We start from the raw sequence: 9207 nt of genomic DNA on the forward strand, positions 1-9207 counted from the left end.
TAGTCACCCATCTTATTGGAAGGCTGGGATAGTACGGAGTTAATTCTAGAACTGTCATGATTTTCATTTATGTATGTAAAATTGTAATAATCCTCAATAATTCACTGAGTGGATATATCATTCAACATATCTTTATTGAATGCATGCTGTATGCCAAGAACTCATTTTAGAAGCTGAGAATCCATCAGTGAGCAAAACAGATAAAATTCCTTGCAATCATAGAGTATCCATTTCATCAGGGATGGGGAGTGGATGTAGACAAACAACAAACTAAATAAGTAAAGGACATAGTATGAGAGGATGACAAGAGCTGTGGTGAAAACATAAAGCCAGGAAGGGGTACAGGGAGCAGGGATGTGTTGGAGTGTGTATGGAATAGGTGCTATGCTTCTCCTGCTCCTTTGGTCATAACTGACAGCCAGACTCTTTCAGCATTAAAAAAAACGTATGGGTTTATGTCACCCCACAGTCCATAAGTATATTTGAGCTTCAGGTATAACTTGACCAACAGCTCAACGAAGTTACCAGATGGGAGTTTTCTCTGTTTTGTGGCCATTTTTTGCTGGGGATTAGCTTCATTTTCTGGCCCCATCTAATGCAAGGTGGCTGAAGCAGGTCCAGCCTCACCTCTACCAGGAAAGAGATCCACAACCCTTAAACAGGAGCCTCCAAGTTAAGCCTCATTGGCCAGGAAAGGCCCTACATGAGTTATGTGCTCATTCTCCAATAGATTAAGGTAGCAAGGAGGATGGAATGTGATGATTAACTTAGCTAAGTCATCACCTGTAACTCCTCTAGAGCCCAGGAGTTTACGCAGCTTCACCTGAAGGACAGGACCACTTCTCACCCATATGGTGCCTTTGTAGAAATTGAAAAAAAAAGATGCCCCTTCTTTGTAAGAAGACATAGCCCCATGGTCTCTCAGAATCAAGACAGGCTGGAATTTAGCCCTTTCTTGTCCTCTTAGTTGTGTGCCTTTGTGCAGTGCACAAACTAGACAGTCCTATTCTGTGGCCCAGTGTACATGGAAGGGGAGTAGGGCAGAGTGGTTCTCAACCCAGGGGACCAAGGACCATGCTTTGGGAAATTTTATCCTAAGGACTTACTGCAATAATTTAGAACCAGGAGTCTCAACTGAGACTGGAGAAGCATCTGATGCAAGAGAAAATTCAGGTAAATGTTGTTTCCTGAGATGTGCCCATTTATATGACTCCAGCCATGGCTCATGGCAGTTTATTATGGTGGGAAGAGCAAAGGGTTAAGAGTTAAGCCACACTAGAACTGGCTGACTCTGCCTCAAACTGGCTGAGTGACATTGAGCCTACAGTGTCTGAGCCTTTGTTTTCTTTTCTCCGGGATTCGAGGATTAAATTAGTTAAGATATGTGATGCATTTGGAATGGAGCCTGCCATAAATGCTTAGCAAATGTTATTGTCTCCATGTTAAATCTTTGTGATCTCGAATATATGTCTCTCTTCCAAACCACAGTTTATCTATAAAATGGGGGCCTTAAACTAAATCCCAATGCTTATAGGGTTTAGTTAGACGTGAAGAAGTGGAGTGGTCTCTTGTAGGGCAATTTGAACTGGGAAATGAGCACGCAAATCAATTTCTTTCAACCATGTGAGAGCCAAACAAAGCAGATCTGTTGACCTTTGCCCATGGGACCAGTTGACAACCTTGGAATAAACAATCCCTTCCAGCTCCAGCATTATCTTGTTCTGTTTATATCTGGATCGTGTACTTCCCTAAGTCAAGAATCAGTCTCTAAAGTCACTGAGAACTTTTACAAAAGTAAGTGAATATGAAATAAAAGAATATGCACAATAACAGTGGATCAGATATGTATCCTACTTGAGGACAGTCATTTCAGGCTATGTTGGAACCAAGGAACAGACAGTATAGACATAAGCAGGTTATGAAAGTAGAAGTTTATGAGCAACCTCAAGGCCCTGCCCTGTAGCCCAAGGACCCCATGAAGACAGCTGGAGAGGAAATTTTAGGGACAAGGTGGAGCAAAAAGAAATCTGCAGGTGGAATCCTGGATTTGGGAGTAATGACTCTGACTTTAAACCTTTTTAAGGTTCTAGAATATAGTATTATGTCATAGTAAATTCATAGTCAATAGTAAATACATGATTGATCGATCGTAAAACTATTATTGCTTCCAAAAACTTCAGAAGATAGAATTAAGACAATGAACAGGTCTAGAATCTGATAACCTAGAAGGATATGGCTGGGTGCGGTGGCTCATGTCTGTAATTTGCACTTTGGGAGGCCGAGGCAGGTGGATCACCTGAGGTCAGGTTCGAGACCAGCCTGGCCAACATAGTAAAACCCCGTCTCTACTAAAAATACAAAAAGTAGCCAGGCGTGGTGGCGGGCGCTTGTAATCCCAGCTACTTGGGAGGCTGAGGCACAAGAATTGCTTGATCCCAGGAGGCAGAGTTTGCAGTGAGCCGAGATGGCACCACTGCACTCAAGCCTGAGTGACAGAGACTCTGTCTCAAAAAAAAAAAAAAAAGGAAACAATGCATTGATTTTCATTGAAACACCAAATTTTTTACAAATTAAAATGGAATCACCACAATACCTATGAATAAACATTGCAAAAATAAGGGAAGGATTAGCATAGAAAAAAAGAAAAGCAGATAAACAGCTCAATGGGAAAAGCAAGGGAATAAGGGGAGGAGATCAGAAAAATTGTTCTCCATTTATTCAAATAAATTACAGATAACGTGATATCCACTCCATGCCCCTCTCCCAAAAAGAGCTCAGAGAAGAAATAATAAGGGCATCTGGTAGAATTGTAGAAAGAAAAAGAAAGAAATTAGCATTGAAATGAGAGAGTAGAAATAATTAAAGGGAGAAATAATATTACTAAGAAAATCATGTGGCATGGTGAATTGGCTTGAGGAAATCACAACAAAAAAAGGAAAATAGCAATTATATTTAAGTGGTTAAAGAGAAAATGATAAAAATTGAAGACATAAAAGAACAAATGTGTAATTTTTGTTCCTGAAGAAGAGAATAGCACATATAGAACAGAAAAAAAATTCAGAGATAAAATATAAGAAAATTTCATTGAACCTGCATCTGCTCATTGAAAAGACACATGCATTCCTGGAAAAATTCATTCAAAATGATAAACACCAAAACATATGCTATCTTGGTTTCTGAACTCTATGGGTAAAGAATCTATTGGGTACATAGGAAAAATAAAGACAAATACCTGGGAATAAACATCTTGTCAGTCTCAGACTTCTTAACAGCAATGCTCAATGTCAGAAGACAGTGAAGCAATATTTACAAACTTCTGAAAGAAAGAAGTCTGAATAATAATTTTATATGTAATAGAGTAAAAAGGCACTAAATAGTTAAGCATGCAAGAACCAATATACCTCTTCTGAAACAAACTATCCAATAATGAAATCCAAACAATCAAAAAAGGAAGCAAATAAAGGACTCAGCAATGAAAAAAACATAATTAAAAATAGTAATTATTTAAAATTAAAGTTAAAATTATTGGTGGCTAATTAATTATAGAGCTAAGGCTGAGTAACTAAGATTTATGGTAATGGAATGGAATGCAAATGTTTTAAACCATGACAATATAAAAAGAGATTATAATTACATTGGAAATATGAAGGGGGAGAAAACAGAATAAAGTATAAATGCATGAATTTTCTAACTTTGAAGTAAGGAGGTAATAGATACTCTCTAAAGTTGAAACATGTATTACTTACAATAATAAAAATAGTTGAGGTTTTTAATATTAAAAAATGCTTCTTCAGATACTAATATTTTCTGCTGCAAACATTTATTTGAAGAAAGACAATTCCTTTAGTTTCACTACAGGTGCTTATTTTATACAAAAATCAAAGCTGATACTTTTATCTTAAATAGATGCATCTGCTATATCCCCATATCTAAAATTATTTTTTATCTCTCCTTCCATCTGCATGTATGTAGGTAGACATTTGAAGCCATGTCACCATTGTTAACAATGTTTATTTTTGCAGTGGTGGGATTGAGGTAACCTCTGTTAAATTTACTCTTTACATTTTTTAGAGTTAACTTTTTATAACTTGCATATTTTGTTTCTAAAAAGACAATAAGGCTATTGTACTTTAATAAAAATATTGTTTTCAAATGTGAGTAATGATCAGAGTTTTTATAGTGAAAAATTCTTGTGGCTCCCCAGTGTATAAGAGAACTATCTTCTTATGTTAAATTCATACAAACCTTAAAGTAAGCATATGTCCGTTATGCTTGTAGATCATATAAAACCAAGAAAATGACATATTAAATAGAAATAAACTACATATCTAATAAACTTCAAACTCAGATAAGTTTGATTTCATGGAGAATGTGGGTTTGTTGCAACTAAACTTGGCTTACAAGACAAGCCTGGAATGCCTTGCTATGGTTCAGGTTCTTTTGGGGTTTGACAGTCAGTTTTTGGCTGAAATATTACTTTACTTTTCTTTGTTTAAAGATGAAGTGGTGTAAGGCCTTTGTTCTTTGAGAGCCCTGCAACACTTGGCCTCTATGCCACACCCTGTTCCAGAGGAAGTCAGCTTATGTTCTCTGCCATTATCTCAGTTACTGTGCAACTTGATGCCAATGAACTTTAACATAAATGCAAAATGCAGCATGAAAATCCCAAAGCATTTCTCAGAAAGTAATCAAGCACGTTATCTAGAAAACTCTGTCTTTAAATACACAGTATTATCCAAATGAAAATAAACTTTCAAAAAACAAAGGGGGCAGGTGGAAACTTTTGGAGGTGAAGGCTAAGTTTATTGAGTTGATGTGATACTGGTTTCACAGGTGTACACTTTTCTCCAAACACATTAAGTTGTATGCATTAAACATCTACAGCTTTTTAATATCAGTAATACCCCAATAAATTGACTTAAAAAAAATACTGGCTGGGCGTGGTGGTGTGCACATGCAATCCCAGCATTTTGGGAGGCTCAGGTGGGAGGCTCACTAGAGCCCAGGAGCTGGAGGCTGCAGTGAGCTATGATCACAATGCTGCACCAGCCTGGGTGACAGGTAAGACCTTGTCTATAGTCTCTAAAAAAAAAGAAAAAAGAAAAAAAGAAAAGAAAGAAAATACATTTTAAGATTTTTTTTCAGTTAGAAAGAATAAATAATACCTAGTATTTGATAGCATAACAGGGGGACTATAGTTGATAATGATTTAATTGCACATTTAAAAACAAAAGAATGTAATTGGATTGTTTGTACACAAAGGATAAATGTTTGAGGGGGGTAGATATCCAATTTTCCATGATGTAATTATTATGCATTGTATGCCTGTACCAAAATATCTCACATACCCCATAAATATATACACCTAACTATATACTCACAAAATTTTTTTTAAAAAATAAATATTTTTCCAGAGAACCAGTAGCAAAACAAACTCCCCAACTTAGGGAGACCCCTGATGTGCTTCCCCCTGCAGAGAACCTATGAATGGACGTGCAGTTAGGGAAGTTTCACATCACCAAGATTCCTATCCCAGAAAAGCAGATGTTCATAGCTCTGGGAATGGAATGCAACCCCTGTGGAGAGCTATAAATGGACGCATGGGAGGCAGCTGTCCATATGGATAAGAGAGGGTTATAAACGCCCTCATCTTGCCATGGCTCTTCTAGGCCTCTTTAGGGTTAAGGCATACTCCCTTTTGAGAATTTCTGGTCTAACCAGTTGTCTAGCTTCACATCCTTTTTCCATGGGTTGTTTGTAACCAGCTTTTGTTGCAGTTGTTACTGCTGATTAATATCTTGCTAATCATCAGTTATGGAAAGATTGTGTTTCTGTTTTAAGGCTCTGTTAGAAATTACTGATGCACACACTATATTGTAAATTCTTATCTCTGTATAGTGTACTTCTGCATACAAATGTACTGTACTTCTACATACAAATGTTATGTTAAAGAATTACTTCGAAGATGGCCGAATAGGAACAGCTCCGGTCTACAGCTCCCAGCGCGAGCGACGCAGAAGACGGGTGATTTCTGCATTTCCATCTGAGGTACCGTGTTCATCTCACTACGGAGTGCCAGACAGTGGGCGCAGGTCAGTGGGTGAGCGCACTGTGCGCCAGCCGAAGCAGGGGCGAGGCATTGCCTCACTCGGGAAGCGCAAGGGGTCAGGGAGTTCCCCTTCCAGGGGTGACAGACGGCACCTGGAAAATCGGGCCACTCCCACCCGAATACTGTGCTTTTCCGACGGGCTTAGGAACCGGTGCCCCAGGAGAGTATAGCCCGCACCTGGCTCAGAGGGTCATACGCCCACAGAGTCTCACTGATTGCTAGCACAGCAGTCTGAGATCAAACAGCAAGTCGGCAGCGAGGCTGGGGGAGGGGCGCCCGCCATTGCCCAGGCTCGCTTAGGTAAACAAAGCAGCCTGGAAGCTTGAACTGGGTGGAGCCCACCACAGCTCAAGGAGGCCTGCCTGCCTCTGTAGGCTCCACCTCTGGGGGCAGGGCACAGACAAACAAAAAGACAGCAGTAACCTCTGCAGACTTAAATGTCCCTGTCTGACAGCTGTGAGGAGAGCAGTGGTTCTCCCAGCACGCAGCTGGAGATTTGAGAACGGGCTGACTGCCTCCTCAAGTGGGTCCCTGACCCCTGACCCCCGAGCAGCCTAACTGGGAGGCACCCCCCAGCAGGGGCAGACTGACACCTCACACGGCCGGCCAGGTACTCCAACAGACCTGCAGCTGAGGGTCCTGTCTGTTAGAAGGAAAACTAACAGAAAGGACATCCACACCAAAAACCCATCTGTACATCACCATCATCAAAGACCAAAAGTAGATAAAACCACAAAGATGGGGAAAAAACAGAGCAGAAAAACTGGAAACTAAAAACCAGAGTACCTCTCCTCCTCCAAAGGAACGCAGTTCCTCACCAGCAACGGAACAAAGCTGGACGGAGAATGACTTTGACGAGCTGAGAGAAGAAGGCTTCAGACGATCAAATTACTCCGAGCTACGGGAGGATATTCAAACCAAAGGCAAAGAAGTTGAAAACTTTGAAAAAAATTTAGAAGAATGTATAACTAGAATAACCAATACAGAGAAGTGCTAAAGAATTACTTCATCCCCATGTGACCATCTCACCTCATAATCAAATGACCCTAAATCCCTCACTAACCTACCCCCGCCCTCACTAAACTTAATAATAAATGCTGGTATATCCAGTGTATTGTTGAAACCATGGGACCAGAAGGCGGTGACCCCCTGGACCCAGCTTTCACTATCTTGTGTGTGTCTATTATTTCTCAACCTGCTGATCTGCCTGGGAACAAAGAGAGAGCCCCATTGCATTGCAGGCTGCTGGCCAGATCCCACAATACCCAACATATTTCTACAGAGCACAAGGGGTGCACAGGCTTCAGTCTGAGGTGTTTAGGTTCATGAGGCAAGTCTTTATATTCTCTTTCTTCATGTCAGAAGACAAGGAAAAAGCATGGATTTTTGTTGTCAAATGCACTTGGGTTACAATCCCAGGTCTGGCAACTAATAGCTCTGTGACTTTAAACAGCTCACTAACCTCTTTGAGGCTGTTTTCCCACCTAAAAAATGGAAGGCGGGGGCATGGGGGGAATGACTTTTTTGTGACTGTGGAAGAGATGACATGAAATTGTGTGTCAACACAGGTATTAAATTAGGAGCACAGTGACATGTGTCCCTAGACCCCTGTAGTGAGTCTGCCCTTTCAAGAAATAACACATTTGAATGGCTGCTGTCAATCTATGGCAACAACGTATTGTCCCAGGCAGTCATTGTCCCGGGATAAGGATTTAACAGAAAGTTTTGAGGCTTGACTAAAATTTCCTGAGAGTCACGGTAAGCAAAGTTGTCACAGGGAGAGATGGATCATCTGCCTAAGCAGCTCCAGAGCAGGAGAAGCACCCTGAGCTCTGTAGAATGGGAGGGCATGGTGCCATCAGCTCAGCCCATGGCTGATTCTGCAAACTACTGGGAACAAGCTCTCCCAGCCCAATGCCTGGGCTTCAGGGAATACTGGCTGAGCATGAGAGGGGGACCTGAAGGGGCTATGGGCTTAGATCCCAAGCATGGGCAAACACCTTGACCAGATATCTCCCTCCTGTGTCAGTGAACAAAGGCATCAAGTGAATGTACCTGACCAGACTCCGATAATCAGAATCAAGAGTGACAGCAGCAGTAGTCCAGCACTAGAGAGAGCAGCCTGCTCCTGTGAAGGGTTCGTGGGTGGTGTGGATGCTTGATATTAGGAATACCCATGGACTGTGATGAGCCAGAGTTTGAAAGAATCCTACTTGCAGACTTTTTAAAAATGAGGGCAAATATAACATAGTTTGAAAAACTATTCACAGGAGAAGACAAAGTGACTACAGCTTTAATAGGATATTAATTTTTCTGACTTCCAGTGTGATAATAGAGAAGGGAAATAACCAGAAAGTGATTTTTAAAGATCCTAACTTTGTCTAAATTTCTCAAAAGACTAATCTTTTTGAGGCACGAGAGAACCCAGTATAGTCATCCCCCAGTATCCTGTGGGTGATTAGTTCCAGGACCCTTATCAGACACCAAAATCCTCAGATACCTGAGTCCCTTATGTAAAATGGTGTAGAATTTGCATATAACCTTCTTACATTCTCCCAAATGCTTTAAATCATCTCTAGATTACTTATAATACCTAACACAATGTAAATAATTGTTATGCTGTATTGTTTTTTGTTTGTATTAACTTTTATTGCTATATTGTTATTTTTATTAATAATCTAGTATTCAAAATTTTCTATCACATTTGGTTGAGTCCGCAGATGTGGAGCCTGCTGATATGGAGGCCCAACCCTGGCCTGGGTTACGCAAGCGTGCCTATTGCCCAAGCTGGGAACAGCCAACAGAGATGAGGGCTGGGGTGTGGGACAGCCAGGGAGCAGCTCTACTTGCCAAATTGAAATGCTGAGATGCCAGAAGAAACCTCTGCCATCACTCTCTCTAGGAAGAAATATTTGAATCTTGACTGGAAAGAGTGCAGATATCAGAAAGGAAGAACAAGAGGAGGCTAATGTGGTTCCACTCCAGAAAATGTCTCCACAGCTGCAGGGAAGTTCTTGCAAGCCTGTAAAACAGTGTTTGGAAATAGGCAGAGCTGCCAAATAATGCTGGTAAATTTCTCATAGCAGAGTAGGAGAGAG

This window comes from Pongo abelii, chromosome 1 (assembly GCF_028885655.2).
Source record: "Pongo abelii isolate AG06213 chromosome 1, NHGRI_mPonAbe1-v2.0_pri, whole genome shotgun sequence".
Lineage (NCBI taxonomy): Eukaryota > Metazoa > Chordata > Mammalia > Primates > Hominidae > Pongo > Pongo abelii.